At 39.6% G+C, this 17,679-nt stretch overlaps 1 protein-coding gene across 1 annotated transcript in view; it reads left to right on the plus strand.

Annotated features, from left to right (window-relative positions):
• Positions 1-17,679, plus strand: part of ywhag1 (3-monooxygenase/tryptophan 5-monooxygenase activation protein, gamma polypeptide 1) — a 43,931-nt gene that overhangs the window by 798 nt on the left and 25,454 nt on the right. The window lies entirely within an intron of this gene.

Here is a 17,679-nt window from a genome sequence, read left to right on the forward strand (position 1 = left end):
TCGGAGTTGTTGTCTTTGTCTCTGAGGGAGGTAAAGCCTGGGTCGATTAGTGGACGCTGACAGCTCCTTCATTGGTTCGCGTTTGAAGATGTCGTCAAATAAATCAACGCGATCGCATGTGGTTTTACGCGCGTTCACGGTCTTTGCAGTTTCGCTAGGCGTGTCGCAACGTGTGCCAAGGTGCAGTGCCCGTAATGCACCATTTCATCCGATCCATCAGACTCCATCCAATAGGGTACAATCACCAGCCTCTCTCTCTCTCTCGATCAAGGGCGTAGGTTTGCATGCATTGAACGTGGATCGGACCATCTCACAAAGAGACAGTAGAAAACCTGTTCGTTAAAACTAAGGGGGAAAAAACCCTAATTTCACAGTGATCTCTTTAGCCCTGTCATGCAAGTTGGGGATGTTCCTCTTCACCATTTCATATGGAGACTCTACAGCCTCAGTCTGGATCAGTTGTGAGCAAAATTAAATGTCTACCTTATATGTTTTCTTCACGTGGATATAAAATGTCCATATAATTTCAATACGCAGAACTAGAGGATGAAGAAATCGCTTTAGAATAATAATAATCCATTAGGTAATGTTAGTTTACTTATCTTGTAAAGCATTTATTAATCATAGCTCAACATTAACCAATGCATTAATAAAATCCACAGTTGTGCTTGTTAACATTAGTTAATGCACTGTGAGTTAACATGAACTAACTTGGATAACTTTACCGTTAACGAAGATGAATAAATACAGTAATAAATGTATTAATAATTTCTGTTCATGTTAGTAAATACATTAACTAACATTAAATAATATACTATTGTTTTAAAGTGTCACCAATGTGTTTACTATGAACAATATAATGGTATTTATTCTGCTTTGTTAATGTTAGATAATAGGATCAAAGTTATACATTCACTGACTAATGTTAACAAGATGGATCTTTGGATTTTAGTAATGCATTAGTAAATATTGAACTGATTAATTAATAAATGCTGTACAAGGTTGTTCATACTTAGTTCATATTAGTAAATACATTATGTAAACCTAGACCATTATTTTAAAGTGTAAACAAAATCATTCATTCATTTTCCTTAGTGCCTTATTTATCAGGGGTTGCCACAGCGGAATGAACTGCCAACTATTCCAGCATATGTTTTACACAACGGATGTCCCAGCCGCAATCCACTACTGGGAAACACCCATACACTCATTCACACACACACACATACACTACGGCCAATTTAGTTCATTAATTCCCCTATAGCGCATGTGTTTGGACTGTGGGGGAAACCGGAGCACCCGGAGGAAACACACACCAACACGGGGAGAACATGCAAACTCCACACAGAAATGCCAACTGACCCAGCCAGGACTCGAACCAGCAACCTTCTTGCTGCGAGGCCACAGTGCTAACCACTGAGCCACCGTGCCGCCCGTTGACAAAATCAGTTATCAATGAAATCCTTAAAAGAAAAAAAAAAGACAATTTATAACTGGATCATATTCTTTTGATGGATGTTTTGAAATGCAGATAAAATATATAAAATAAATAGTCTGACATTGTTTATTGTCAAACGTGTGTGGTGCATAAAACCAGACCAAACTGCGACATTTTAAGTTTTTTAAATAATCTGTACATCAGAATGAGATAAACTTTTAAAATAAACAGAAATAAGAAAAAATGTGTATTTTATTATTATTTTATTCATTATTAGGCCCCCCCCCAATTTCTGTTTAACGGAGAGCAGATTTCTTCAACACATTTCTAATCATAATAGTTTTAAAAACTCATTTGTAACAACTGATTTTTTTTATCTTTGCCATGATGACAGTAAATAATATTAGACTAGATATTCTTCAAGACACTTCTATACAGCTTAAAGTGACATTTAAAGGCGTAACTGGGTTAATTAGGTTAACTAGGCAGGTTAGGGTAATTAGAAAGTTTGTGGTTTGTTCCAGCCTGATCTCACGAGAAAACGTAAGTATGTTACGTTTTGTCAGTTTAGTGGCTAATTCGTACGAATTCGTACGAGTTCAGTCGTACGGAATTGTACGATTTTAAAAAGGAGGCGTGGCACCTAACCCCACCCCTAAACCCAACCGTCATTGGGGGATGAGCAAATCGTACGAAAATGTACGAATTAGATCGTACGAATTCATACGAATTAGCCACTAAATCAAAAACTTACGAATTGCCGTGCCATGAGATTGTGTTGTTTGTTCTGTCGACTATCGGAAAACAAAATGCTTAAAGGGGCTAATAATCTTGACCTTAAAATGGCTTAAAAAAAATTTAAACTGCTTTTATTGTAGCCGAAATAAAACAGATAAGACTTTCTCCTGAAGAAAAAATATTATCAGACATACGGTGAAAATTTCCTTGCATTTGGGAAATATTTAAAAAAGAAAAAAAAGGAGGGGGGGGGGGTTTGGGGCTAATAATTCTGACTTCAACTGTATATATATATATATATATATATATATATATATATATATATATATATATATATATATATATATATATATATATATATATATATATATATATATATATATATATATATAAGAAACATGTGCACATGCATGCACAAATAGTCTTACTGGAAGACTATGCACTGAAAAAAATGTTTGCTGCTTCTTCAAACTACTTATTCATCTTTATTTCTACAGCGCTTTTACAATGTAGATCGTGTCAAAGCAGCTTAGAAGTTCTGGTAAATTGAAACTGTGTCAGTCCAGTTTTCAGAGTTGGAGTTCAGATTAGTTCAGTTCAGTGTGGTTTAATTTTCACTGCTGAAAGTTCAAACACTGAAGAGCAAATCCACTGATGTGCAGCTCCCAAACCAAGCAAGCCATGAGCTTGAAAACTCAAATCTTGAGATTTTTTTGGGACAACTTAATTGTTTTATGTTCAATCCACATACATTTGTTAAGTTAACCTAATCAATTTGTGTTGGGACAACATGAATGAATTGTGTGGAACCCTACATTTTTTACAGTGTTCTGTACAGGAGTAATTTCATAACATTAAGATCTTAATGGTTTGCAAATTGCTGCTTATCAAGTGTTGGTTTGGCATGACGAACTCCCTTCGCCAAAAAGCAAAGTGCATCGTTCCATTATGCTACTGTACTCACTAAGACTGGATGCTCTCCATTATTGAAAAACGCTCCGTCATTGTCTAATTGTGCTATCTCTTGACATCTGCTCCGGGTAGATGAGTAGTTACTGATGGGAAATGATAAGGTGTATTTGCACAGAGCTTCTGGTGCACCAGCCTCCCATTAGAATGTTTTATATAATGATTTCTCCTAAACAATTTTCATTCAGAGATGATGAGCTTGACAAATTGGTTCCTCTGCTGTGCATTTCAAGTATTATACAGTGATTAGCTCCGCCGGATCTCCATCATCTTTCTAAACTGTTTGCTTTTATGTGGTCTGTGCTAATAAATAATTCTGACTGGCCCTTAATGGCATGTACCCACGGTTCCATGCTGGGTCTGGGCTGTTTCTCACTAAGTATTTACAAAGCTGTTCATAAGGAGACGTTAGAGCTGCACAACATATCGCAAAATTATCTTTATCGTGATAATATCCAATATCCATGTCGCAGATGTGATAATGATGACATTTATTTTATGCATTGGATTCAGTTCAATTCATGTTTATTTATACAGCGCTTTTACAATGTAGATTGTGTCAAAGCAGCTTAAATTGAAACTATCAGTCCAGTTAATCTAAATTTGACCAATCAGATGGGGTTGTACAATCTTTAGCCCTGCCTCCCCAGTAGTTGCTGTTCTGCTATTGGCCTAAAGGTGAATCCAGAGCTGAAAATAAACACTAATGGGCGGAGTCGAGACGAGAGAGGAAAAATGACAACAGCCAATCAGAGTCTGAATATCTGCTGAGGTTTTTACTCATTCATACTGTTTTAAAGGCTAAACGTTTGCACATAGACACTGTTTGTTTTGTTTTTTGCCTGAATTAGAATCAATTAGAGTTGGCTTAACTAATCATTATATTTTCAAATCTTTTGCCAACCAATCTATATCATGTAACATGTTTGCATAATCCCGCCCACACAACATACAAACACACTGAAATGGGCATTTCAGACATAGATACAGAAAGACCAATCAAAACAGACTTGGGCAGCTGACCAATCAGAGCAGAGTTGGATTAAAGAAAGGAGGGCTTTCCAGACCTCAAGTCCAGAATTGATTCAAATAATCCATATGAAAGTGAATATTCTGAGTATTCTGAGAATATTACAATGGTTTCTGACAAGTGCTGCTTACAATGTTTCAAATTGTATTATTTTCTTGATAACAGTAGATGCAATATCAATATCGCAGAGAAGTGCGATAAATTGTGCCTAGCAATAAATTGTGTGCTGCATGCATAGGTTGTTCACCCAAATCTGACCAATCAGATGGGGCCTTTGCTATCTTTAGCCCCGCCTCTCCAGTAAGTACTGTTTGCTTAACCTAGAGCTGAAAATAAACACTAATGCTGGGAGATGAGAGGAAAATGACCAGCCAATCAGAATGACCATTTGATAAATGAATATATTTGTAAATATTATCTTTTTTTAAAAGTTACTGATTTTTTATTGCTGATAAAACAGTATTTTTCAAATTTATATCGTAAGAAATATCGTTTCTCAATGACAACATCGCATATTTTCCCAGTATTGCGCAGCGCTATTTCTGACCTTAGGCAGGGCTTTACATTAACACTTGCCAACCCACCAAATGCGGGTAGATTTCAGCGGTGGCGGGTAAGACGTACACTCCCACTAGCCTCTTTGGCTGGTTGAAGATCATTTTCCCAGATAATAATTCTTAAAAGCAGGGTTCGACAATAAGGATGGTCCAATATGCATGCAAAGGCAATCTCAGAATTGAAAAGCAACACAGCTGACAAATATAATTGCGTTCGCAACTTCGCACGAGCAAAGCAGGTCAATACCGAATGAGAGGATAATAACTCGCGCTAACAGCTGAGGTGATGCGCGCTACTTATGCTGCGTGCGTGTTCCCGTTTCCTTTCGTGAAGCAACTGTGTCTAGAAACACAACTGAAGCGATCGGTTCTCTTTTAAATAGACTAGACAAAATGTGATGAACATGCATCCACAGTCTTGCTGCTTTGAAGATTTCCAGAGTTGACTTATTGTAAGCAGCGCCAGTTGCTTTCGCTTTAACCATTCTTTGAACAGATTATTTATGGGTCTAACATTGTGTGTGTGATCATCCTTTCATTATCTCATGGTGTGTTTTTCTACCTCCTTTCTTTTGCGTTAATATGGTTTAAGTATCATTTTTTACAATAACATTGCTTTAATATGAGATTAACTCCCCATTTATGTGTGGTTAACTGGTGATGTGGGACCTTTAGCCAGGACAGATTACTGTGCATACAGTATGTTTTGTTTAATAAAAAGTATAGTATACAGCTATATTTTGCTTGTTTTGACACATTTAAATGGTGGCTAAGAAAGAAATAATTGTTTATGTTTGGTGTGGTCAGAGATAAATTTATTAAATCCTTAATTTTGAGCACTGAAAAATATGTGAAATAAAAAATAATTGTAATGCTATGAAACCATGACCTATTTACTCATGATTATTGAGCAAGCTCACACACGACACACAAAAAGTGAAATGACTGAGGAGGCATGTGGAGATGACGCAAAATCTAAATCAAGTCATTTTAGCATGTCTAAGTCATATTTATGTGCATAAAATATTTTTCCAACAATAAAATTGTGGCTAGTGAAAATGGCTCGTAATGTTGGAAAACTACTAGCCACAGTGGCTGGTGAGCAAAAAAGTAAATGTCAAGCCCTGACCTTAAGTGAATTTAAACATCTGTAGGGTTGTAGAGCACTATACACAATATATTAGGATGATTAAAATACCGTATGTCCTGCGATTTAAATGTTTGCGTCATCATTCAGTGTGCTTGTTCAAGCAAAAGGATTCATGCAACTTGCTCTGCATCGTCTCTTTTGGAGACACACTGGATTGATTTGTGCATGTATTGATTTACTCCTCAGCTGACCGGAAAGCTCTGCTAGCTGTACGGTCCCAATGCAGCTCAAGGGTGTGTGTGTGTGTGTGTGTGTGTGTGTGTGAATGTGTGTGTGTGTGTTTAGTGTTGTCTTCTCACTATGGGATGAAGCCCTCATCGCTGCATGTTGGCAGCCTACGCCCATAGAAACTGGAATATAAAGTCAGAAATCCTTCTAATGATAAGACCCTGTTTCCACTTAGTGTTAACAAGGATTTTTAGTGGTCACAAGTGAGCCAAAGATGCATTTCCACCTGGTATTTAAGCAAAACAGGCTCATTGGGAAAATGTGCCCTGGTGTACATCTTTGAGAAGCAAGAAATATGTGCTTGCTAGGCATGGGACAGTAACTAGTTTTAAGTGGTATCCAGTTTTTACTGTGGTTTGGAAAAGTCAAGGTTTTTAAACCACTAACATTTTCTATTATACCTAAGGTACATAGATGTAATGTTTATGTGATGTAATGTATGTTTTTTTCACATTTTTTTTACGAATAGTATCAAGGGCAACGGTTCCACAAACCAGGATAAACAAAACCCAATAAGGCAGCGTAAAGTCGTGATAGAAGCATGTGTCCACGATGGCTTTTCTCTTCCAGTTTGCTTTTGAAAACGTTTAAGGCAGTGATCACCAAACTTGTTCCTGGAGGGCCGGTGTCCTGCAGAATTTAGCTCCAACCCTAATCAAACACACCTGAACAAGCTAATCAAGGTCTTACTAGGTGTACTTGAAACATCCAGGCAGGTGTGTTGAGGCAAGTTGGAGCTAAACCCTGCAGGGACACCGGCCCTCCAGGACCGAGATTGGTGACCCCTGGTTTAAGGGTTTGGTTTAGGAAAGGGAATGTGTGGGTCAGTCCATAATCAAGCTTATATATTATGCACAATGACAAGCCGACCAGTTTCTCTCACGAACACGTACGAAAAGGACATTAATATACGCAGAAATATCTACATCGCTGGATTTACGAGCAATGGCTCATATGAGAAAACCTGCCCCAGTAATGTATTTGAGATTGTCAAAAATGTACACGGCGCCCTCTAGTGGAGTTGAAAAACAAAAACTGCAAGAAAATATAGGCCAGGGTATATATATTTGTTAGTTCTCAAAAATGTAGACCTGGGAACATATTTCTAATGAGCTTGGGTTGTGTTAAAAATTTTCCCAAAAATGAAAAGTGTCTCATTAATTACTCACCCTCATGCCATTCCAATCCAAGAACTTCATTCAGTCAGGTCAATTCAATTCATCTTTATTTCTATAGCACTTTTACAATGTAGATTGCGTCAAAGCAGCTACACATAGAAGATTATAGTGAATTGAAACAGTGTCAGTTCAGTTTTCAGAGTTTAAGTTCAGTTCAGTTCAGTGTGGTTTATTATATACACTGCTGAGAGTCCAAACACTGAACTGCAAATCCATCGATGCGCAGCTCTACGGGTCCCGAACCATGCAAGCCAGAGGCGACAGCGGCGAGGAAAAAAACTTCACCAATTGGCGAAAGTGAAGGATAAAAAACCTCGAGAGAAACCAGACTCAGTTGGGCACGACCATTTCTCCTATGGCCAAATGTTTTGTGCAGAGCTGCAGTCCTGGCGCCGGAGGCTGGAGAACGCTGGACCTTAGCGAAGACTTGTCTGTCCCTGGAGTCTCACAGGAATCAGTCTCATGCTCTCCACTCCTCCATGACCACCATAGCAGCTGCTCAGGATACGGCCTGGTTCGGGATTGTGGAAACCTTGGGATCGTCCCTTCGCAGGTCTCTTGGATCGCTTCAGTGGCACTGCATAATCTTTGGGGGGCTCGGGATGAGTATCCGCAGGTGCAAATAGAGAGTAACGAGAATAATTAGCGTAGCTGCTGTTCATAGTGTATATAAACGAGATGCGTGGAGAACGTTCATGCATCATACCGCTATGTGATGCATTGAGTGTATGCTTTGCTTAATAGGCAAGGCAAGGCAAGTTTATTTATATAGCACATTTCATACACAGTGGCAATTCAAAGTGCTTTACATAAACAGGAATAAAAGAAACAATTATAAGAGAAATAAAAACAAACATAAAAATGGTAAGAATAGAAATAAAATAAAGTAAAAGCTGATAAAATGTGTTATAAAAGAATTAAAAAGAAGAGAAAAACATAGTAGTTCGATCTGTCGGACGTAGCACAGTGCTCATTCAGTAAAGGCACAGCTAAACAGATGTGTTTTCAGTCTTGATTTGAATGTGCCTAATGTTGGAGCACATCTGATCATTTCTGGAAGCTGATTCCAGCAACGAGGGGCGTAGTGGCTGAAAGCCGATTCACCCTGCTTTGACTGAACTCTTGGGATTTCTAATCTATTTGATCCTAAAGATCTGAGTGATCTGTTAGGTTTGTATTCAGTGAGCATATCTGTAATGTATTGAGGTCCTAGGCCATTTAGTGATTTATAGACCAGTAATAATACTTTAAAATCTATTCTAAATGTGACTGGGAGCCAGTGTAAAGACCTGAGGACAGGTGTGATGTGCTCTGATTTCCTGCTTCTGGTCAGAATTCTGGCCGCAGCGTTCTGGATGAGCTGCAACTGTCTGACTGTCTTTTTGGGAAGGCCAGTGAGGAGGCCATTACAGTAATCCACCCTGCTGCTGATAAAAGCATGAACAAGTTTCTCTAAGTCTTCACTGGAAACAAAGCATCTAATTCTTGCAATGTTTTTGAGATGATAGTATGCTGATTTACTAACTGCTTTGATATGACTATTGAAACTCAGATCTGACTCCAGAGTCACACCAAGATTTTTGACCTTATTTTTTGTTGTTTGACCCTTAGAGCCAAGGTACACATTCACCTTGAGAACCTCATCTCTGTTCCCAAACGCAATGACTTCAGTTTTCTCTTTGTTTAACTGAAGAAAGTTTTGGCACATCCAATTGTTAATTTCATCAATGCATTGGCAGAGGGTGTCAATGGGGCTGTAGTCATTAGGCAGTAAGGCTAGGTAGATCTGAGTGTCATCAGCATAGCTGTGGTAGGAGATTTGGTTCTTTCTCATTATTTGGCTCAGAGGGAGCATATAAAGGTTGAACAGGAGTGGTGCCAGAATCGAGCCTTGTGGGACTCCACATGTCATGGGTGTCCACCCTGACCTATGGTCACCTATACTGACATAGTAACCTCTTCCTTCAAGGTAAGATCTGAACCATTTGAGGACCGTCCCAGACAGCCCAACCCAGTTTTCCAGCCTATCCAGAAGTATGCTGTGATCGACAGTGTCAAATGCAGCACTGAGATCGAGCAGTACCAGCACTGTTAGTTTGCCTGAATCTGTATTTAGACGGATGTCATTGATTATCTTTATAAGGGCGCTCTCTGTACTGTGATGTGGTCTGAAACCAGATTGAAAATTGTCCAAACACCCCTTGTAGTTTAGGAACTTGTTAACCTGGTTAAAAACAACTTTTTCAATGATTTTGCCAATGAAAGGGAGATTTGAGATGGGCCTGTAATTGCTCAATATGGTGTTATCCAGGTTGCTCTTCTTCAAGAGGGGTTTAACAACTGCAGTTTTAAGTGAGTTAGGAAAAATCCCCGAGAGAAGTGAAGCATTTACCACTTTTAGAAGATCCATTTCTAAACAGGTAAACACCGTTTTAAAGAATGATGTGGGGAGCGTGTCAAGACTGCAGGTTGATGTTTTCATAATTTGCACGATCTCTTCTAAGATTTTGCCTTTAATTGCCATGAAATCGGACATAATGTCTGATTTCTTAAGTTGTGGTTGAGCTAGTCTGACGTCGACACAATTTGGCTGATTGGATGAGCTGATTGTCTTTCTGATATTATTGATCTTGTCAGTAAAGAAATGAGCAAACTCATTACATTTGCTTTCAGAGAGTAGCTCACTGGGAATCCGACTGGGGGGGGTTGTGAGTTTCTCTATCGTTGCAAAGAGTTTACGAGCATTGTTTACGTTGCTGTTTATAAGGCTTGAAAAGAAAGTCTGCCTAGCAGTTTTTAGTTCCATATTAAAAGCACGAAGACTGTCTTTATAGATATTATAATGGACTACTAGTTTCGTCTTTCTCCACATACGCTCAGCTTTTCTGCACTGTCTTTTCGTCATTTGTATTATTGGGGACCTAGTCCAAGATCCCCTTTGGCTGCTAGTTATCTTCTTGGCTTTAACAGGAGCAATGTCATCTATGACATTCTTAACTTTAGAGTTAAACAAATCAAGAAGAGAATCAACAGAGTCTGCAGATATACTTGGTGCTAGCGATATGGCCTTCATAAACTGCTCATTAGTGTTCTCATTTATGCATCTCTTTCTGACAGAGACAGATCTGTCTTTAATAGCTGGAGTGATCAATATGTCAAAGAAAATACAGAAATGATCAGATAGTGCAACATCCTTAACAACAGTTGATGAAATGTGTAAACCCTTAGTTATAAGTAGATCAAGAGTGTGTCCACGATTGTGTGTGGGTCCTTGAACATGCTGAGTCAGATCAAAAGTGTTCAAAACAGTCATCAGTTCTTTTACAGCATTGATTTCTGGATTATCAATGTGAATATTAAAATCCCCAGCAATGGTAAAATAGTCAAATTCAGAGGTTACTATTGATAACAGCTCTGTAAAATCATCAATAAAAGGTGGAGAATATTTTGGAGGTCTGTAGATAATGATCAGTAAGATACGTGGAGCACCTTTTAGTGCTATACTCAGATATTCAAAAGACAAAAAGTCACCAAATGACACTTGTTTACACTCATAGACATCTTTAAACAGGGCAGCAATGCCTCCACCTCTCCTATTGGCTCTGCAAACACTCAAAAAGTCAAAGTTTAAAGGAGCTGTTTCATTCAGAACTGCTGCGCTACAGCTGTCATCTAGCCAAGTTTCATTTAAAAACATAAAATCAAGGCAATTTGAGCTGATAAAATCATTGACTAAAAGTGACTTATTGTTGAGTGATCGGATGTTTAAAAGTGCTAACTTAACAGTTTTAGCTGTTTTTGCTACAGTAGTCTCAGATTTATATTTAATAGACACAAGATTTGAGTGATTTGCTATACGGCCTGAAAAAGTCTTCGGTTTTCTGTCACGTAATACAACACATATATGTGTAGAGAAAGCTACAGGCACACTGGGTTCCTGCTTGTTCTGTAAACATCTGATAAAGACACTGTTATCTAAGCAGGCACCCGAGACACATCATGGAGAGCAGTTTTGTTCACCAGCTGAAGATGGTGCGTTGTTGTTTGGGCCCTGGCAGTGGGGCAAATGTCGGAGGGCTCTTCCAGGTGGGCTCAGAGGTGGTTGTGGAGCAGGCCGCTTTTTGGTTGGTAACTGGGGGCTTGCGGCGATGGAGTGTGAAAGTTTAGTTCCAGCATGCACCAGTTCCTCCATCTTTTTTGAGAAACCCAAGAGAGGCGAGCAAGGTGATAATGGGAACGTGTCTGGTGACAGAGGCTGTGGCTCTGGAGATTCTGGGTGCTGAAATATGTTTTCCTGGGTGTTTTCCTGAGGATCATTTTTTAGTGACGAGACATGATGCTGTTCTGATGCGTCACAGTCTGTCTGTGTTGAGCAGAGGGCCAGCGATAGTGTCTCTATCAACAGTGGGTGTTTTGGCTGCGTGGCGTTATCACTGTCCTTGGGTGATGCGTCAGCCCCAAGTCCACTCGGGAGCTGATTTGAGGTCCTGTGGTCATCTGGACATTTGCTAGGTGTGTATGTGCCAGTTGGATTGAGGTCAGTGGCACATACAGCTGATGGATGATGGAGGGAGAAGAAGATATTGTCCTTTAGCACCTTTGCACCAAGTTTGTTTGGGTGAAGGCCGTCTGATGTCAACAGTTGTCTTTGGTTCCAGAAGAGATTGAAGTTGTCAATAAAATTCAGTCCTTTCCTGTTACATGCTTTCTGCAGCCATACATTTAGACCAAGCAGCCGTGAAAACATGTTTGTCCCTCTTGCAGGGAGTGGTCCACTGATGAACGGCTGAATTTTCACTCTTTCAACTGTTTCCAAGAGCTCACAGAAATCTCTCTTGAGCAGTTCTGACTGTTCCTTTCGAATATCATTCTTCCCCACATGGATGACAATCCGTTTTGCAGTCTTGTGCTTCTTCAGAATTTCCTTAAGTTCTTTGTTTACATCAGAAACTGTTGCATGAGGGAAGCAGTATGTCATTGTAGATTTGCTCCTAAAACTCCTGATTATTGAATCTCCTACAACTAGTGTTCTTATCTCAGGTGCGATCGGAGCAGAATGCCGCTGTCTAGTCGGCCTTGAGCCTCTGTTCCATGCAGAGTTAGCTGCTGAGTCATGCGATCTCTGTCTGACTGCATTTGGGGATTCTTCACCCATATTACTCAATACTTCATATCTGTTCTCAAGCTGTATTTGAGTCCGAGCTGTATTTGGGGTAGAGGACGCTAATGCGGCAGCATATGATCTGACCCCACGAGTACCCTTTGGTCTCGCACCTTGTTTATGCCAATGCTCATTTTCAACAGTTTTAATTTGTTTTTCAGTGCTCGAAATAGTGGTAGGAATAGATTTATGGGACTCACCGGCTATACGCTGTGAGCGTCCACAATGACGCTGCAGTTCTGGTTGGATCGCAAGTAACTTTGTTTCAAGAACTGCAATCTTTTGTAGAAGTTTGTGGCAGTTTGTACAGCAGTGAGAATCTGAATTAATCCGATCCAGAGGCATTTTCACAGCCGTGTTTTCCCGTCTCAGGAATGTGAGCAGCTGATAGCTGGTAGCGGGAGGATTGTTTAGACGATAATTCCCCTCTTGTTAGTAAAGCTATATTCCAGAAAGTTTGTAGAATCGATGCTGATCTTCAAGCTGTGTCGTTTGAGCACTGTGCTGATAGGCTCAAGTTAAAATTAGGGTTTAAGATATAAAAGCAAGTGAGCAGAGAGCGGAGCAGTAAGCAAAGACGTCCGAACAGTAGCGAAGCAGGAAGCAGGAAACTAGATTGGTCTAGTTTGGTCTTTAATCTAGTTTTGAACTGCGAGAGTGTGTCTGAGCCTCGTACATTATCAGGAAGGCTATTACAGAGTTTAGGAGCCATAAATGAGAAGGCTCGGCCTCCTTTAGTAGACTTTGCTATTCTAGGTACTACCAGAAGCCCTGAGTTTTGAGACCTTAAAGAGCGAGTTGGATTTTAGGGAGACAGAAGGTTGTAGATAAACAGGAGCTCGATTATTTAAAGCTTTATATGTAAGAAGCAATATTTTAAATTCAATACGAAACTTAACAGGCAGCCAGTGTAAGAAAGATAAAATTGGGGTGATGTGATCAAATTTTCCAGACCTGGTAAGAACTCTGGCAGCTGCATTTTGTACTAGCTGAAGTTTATTAATCCTCTATGGCAGCCAGCAAACAGAGCATTACAGTAATCCAGCCTAGAAGTCATAAAAGCATGAACTAGCTTTTCTGCATCTGAGATGGATAGCATACTTCGTAACTTAGCAATATTTCTCAGATGAAAGAAGGCGTTTTTTGTGACATGGGAAATATCTTCAGAACACAAATGAAGATATTTTAGATGAAACCTGAAAGCTCTCTGACCCATTCAAAGTATGGCTGAACGATAAATCGCATGCGATTGTGGTGCCCATTATTCTATAAAATCGGTTCTGCAATCAGCTGTGAATCTTCAGCGCCTATGTTCAGCTGGAGCAGCGTTTACTACACAAATCTATAGTTCTCTGCCAAACTGTGCAAAATATCACATGCAATAGCAACATGTGATAGGGCTGGGCCGATAAACGATATTATATCGAATCACAATAAAATGTATGTCAATAACAATGATAAGCTCTGGACGTTTTTACTCTGTATTGATATAAGAGCCAATCACACAGCAAAAATATGCAACAATGGGAGTCTAAAAGTGTGTTGCTATTAGAGATGTACTGAGTCCACCAAAAATTTATCGGCCGAAAATATGTTTATGGCATTTAACGGACCCTCCAATATTTGTGGCTTCAGTCATTGTTGGGGTACTCTTATGAATCTGGAAGCATTAACAACTTCTATTGAAATATATATATCAGTATCGTTCAATATGGAAAATAATTATCAAGACTGGGTTTTTACAATATTGCTCAGCCCTATGTGATAGTCAAATCGCAAATAATCAATCTGCGATATTGACAACGTAGCTTCTCTGTGAACTATGGCCCTTTGCAGTAAATGTGGCTCATGTTAAACCTGAAAACACGTGCAAATACCACATATAATGATGCTTCAGTCGAGTGTTTGAATTAAGTCTTTTTGTGAATGTGTGATGCACATAGAATAAAGCATGCAACATATTTATATATCAGTATTTAAAACAGTGACGAAGACATTACATACATTATTATCAGGAAAACTATAGGAAGAACTGCATATATTGTCGTGGTCATGTGTTTATTAATCCCATTGAATTAAATGAAAGTGGTTATATCCTTATCCTACGCTATAAAGATTTACCATAGACTGGTATTTCCGAGGTTGCTTCGGGGCATATTTGGTTGTCCTGTGCAACTCAAGAGTGGTGCCCTATGGCCTTCTGGAGGAGATTTACCATCGATCACATGACTGTTCTTTCCTCGCATGATGTGCTAGACAATCACGGCTTTTGCTAAATCGCAAATATGTCAATATATCGTTCAGCCCTTGCTCAAAGACCAGAAAAGAAATCAAAAGCATTGTCAATGTGACTACAGTGGTTCAAGTGTAATCATATGAAGCTCACCAAAAACACATTTGTGTACCAAAAATCCCTGTAAAAAAAATCTGTTCGCCAATGTTTTGCTCGCAAGTTCTCGAATTGCATTGCATCAATTTATTGCTGCATGAGTATTCAGTGGTGATATGACTAAACGAATGATTAGCAGAAAAACAAGTGAAAATGAAAAGGATGTAGATGGATACTAAGATTTTTATCGTGAGCCATGTGTTTTCGTACAACAGCAAAATAATGATCAAGTTCAGTCAGTAGGTAGCTGGTGTTTTGTGGCTGTTTGAACACATTCAGCATTCACTGCCTCTTGTAGTGGTCAACGGTGAACATGCTTAAAAAGTTTTAGACTGTGTACACTTGTATTTACAGCCACGTTGTGCATTTGCGATCAGATTGAGGACGACTTAACACCAGGTGTACATAGGGGGTGCATGTTTATTCATTCATTTTCTTTTCGGCTTAGTCCCTGTATTAATCTCGGGTCACCACAGCGGAATGAACCGCCAAATTATCCAGCATTTGTTTTTTACGCAGCGGATGCCCTTCTAGCTGCAACCCATCTCTGGGAAACATCCATGCACACTCATACACTATGGACAATTTAGCCTACCCAATTCACCTGCACCGCATGTCTTTGGACTGTGGGGGAAACCGGAGCACCCGGAGGAAACCCACGCGAACGCAGGAAGAACATGCAAACTCCACACAGAAGCACCAACTGACCCAGCTGAGGCTCGAACTAGCAACCTTCTTGCTGTGAGGCGACAGCACTACCTATTGCGCCACTGCGTCGCCATGGTGCACGTTTAATGAATGCAAAGTACACACTCTGTAATGCCACCTCTCATTAATGCTTCTAACTATTACCACAGCTACTAAACTACTAGTATACTATTCGTCCTTGATATCTTGCTGTTTTTACATCATAAGAGGGTCCATTTAGCTACATATCAGGTGTTTTAGTTTAGGCTTGTATGCATGCATGAGTATTTTATTCGTTTGTTGCTGTTTTACACTCAGTTGTTTAATTATAGTACATTTGTTCTGACGTTGTTGTGCCCAATCTGTCTGTAATGGCTTTGAACTCTTGAATTAACCATAGCTTAGACCAATTACATTTGATTCAGCAGAAAGAAACATCATTCTGCTTTCATGTAAGCACACAATACGAGGTAGTGTGTGTGTGTTGAAGTTATTTTTGAAAATCCACCATTTCAGCTTCAATAATATTTTAGTGCTGCTTCGTAAACTTGCTTTAATAATGAAAAAGCATTGCCAAAACTCTTGCTAACCGTTGAAACACATCTATAGATCAAATTCATATAAAACTTTTTGTATGTCTAAAGCTTAAATTTTTAGGCTTGTGCTGGGAATGAACATACATGTTCTAGTTTCTACAACTTTTTTGTCAGCATAGTTGTAAACTTTAAGAGCATTCTGAGATCCTGGAATAATTAAATAATTTAATGACACATTTAAAGGGCCCATAGTTGACCTCTTTTTTTATGATTTAATATTAATATTATGGTTCTTCTGAGTGTGCCAGTTTAGGTTCAGTTTAAAACACAATTCAGATTTGTTTATTATAATGTGTTAAAAAGTGTCATGTTGGGGGCGTGTCCACAGTCCGCTGATTTATGGGTGTGTTGCTTCACATGTAAATTAGTTTTGGCTTCCCGCCAACGTAACAACGGGGCGGGGCCATGAGCTCACCCGCTCTGCGTTTGCAACAGAGTTTGACAGGCAGACTGCGAGGAGCTGGAGTGAGAGGTACAGCATTCAGTCGTACACATACGACTCTGACACAGACCAAGCAGAGAGTACAAAATCATTTGTGTCTTTGTACAGTTTTACAGCCAACTGTGTGCTAGTTTCAAGTGCCGAGCTTATACACAGAAAACTAATAACCACGCACACTGAATTAACTTTGACTGAGGCACCGGATGCGCCGCTCGAAGCCGCGACACGGCACACCAGACAGTCTCTGTGGCGCGGCAGAAACATGAAGGGTCCCGAATCATCACGCCACGCATTTTTGAATTCTAAACATAGGTTTCTGCAGCGGTCCGCAGCGCCCAGCCGTCGACTTGAGTGTACCCTGATAGAAACCTATGTTTAGTATTCTAAAACGCATGCTAGTTAAGATCACAGGGAGCTTCTGGGATCGCGAGAAATGCAAACAGCTGAAGTATAAGGTAGACTCAATGAGAAGTACACATGTTTGCAAACCTACCTAAAGATACAACCAATAATTCCGATTAGAGCGATAATGTGGAGAATATTGCTCTTGTGTTGAGCCCAATGAGCCTTGCATCTACAAATAGAGCTAGGGTGTTCCTTTAGTGATATCGCTTCGACTCACGCTGAAAATGGCGGACGTGAATCAACAAACTGAGGATATGATGACGCGCCTGTCAATCAATATTGGTGGGCGGGGGGGATCGCTCTCCTACGTCAAGTAGCGGTCGGTTTGAAAACAGCTCCAATTGGTCCACCGTTTTTTATGTTGTTAAATTAAAAAATAGCACTAGGTGTGCTTATATCACCCCAATATGACGCTCTATACACCATACATGCACATATGTCTGTCCAAACAGCTTGAAAAGTAGATTTTTACCATAGGTGCCCTTTAAGTGTTTTAGCTCTAATTACAGAACAAATAGGGCTGGGCAAAATCGGTATTTTTATTTGTTGACCGAACATCATTGTTAATAAATGAAAAGTTTGGTATGAAGTTTCGATATGAAGCGCTATCGTTTTATTAAAATGTGGCTGCTGAGCACATATCTTGGAAGCAATGCTAATAAGCTTAGGGTATAAGTTTGTCATTTCCTATCAGGCGCACACGTGACGCGG

The sequence above is a fragment of the Danio aesculapii genome, chromosome 5 (genome assembly GCF_903798145.1).
Source record: "Danio aesculapii chromosome 5, fDanAes4.1, whole genome shotgun sequence".
Lineage (NCBI taxonomy): Eukaryota > Metazoa > Chordata > Actinopteri > Cypriniformes > Danionidae > Danio > Danio aesculapii.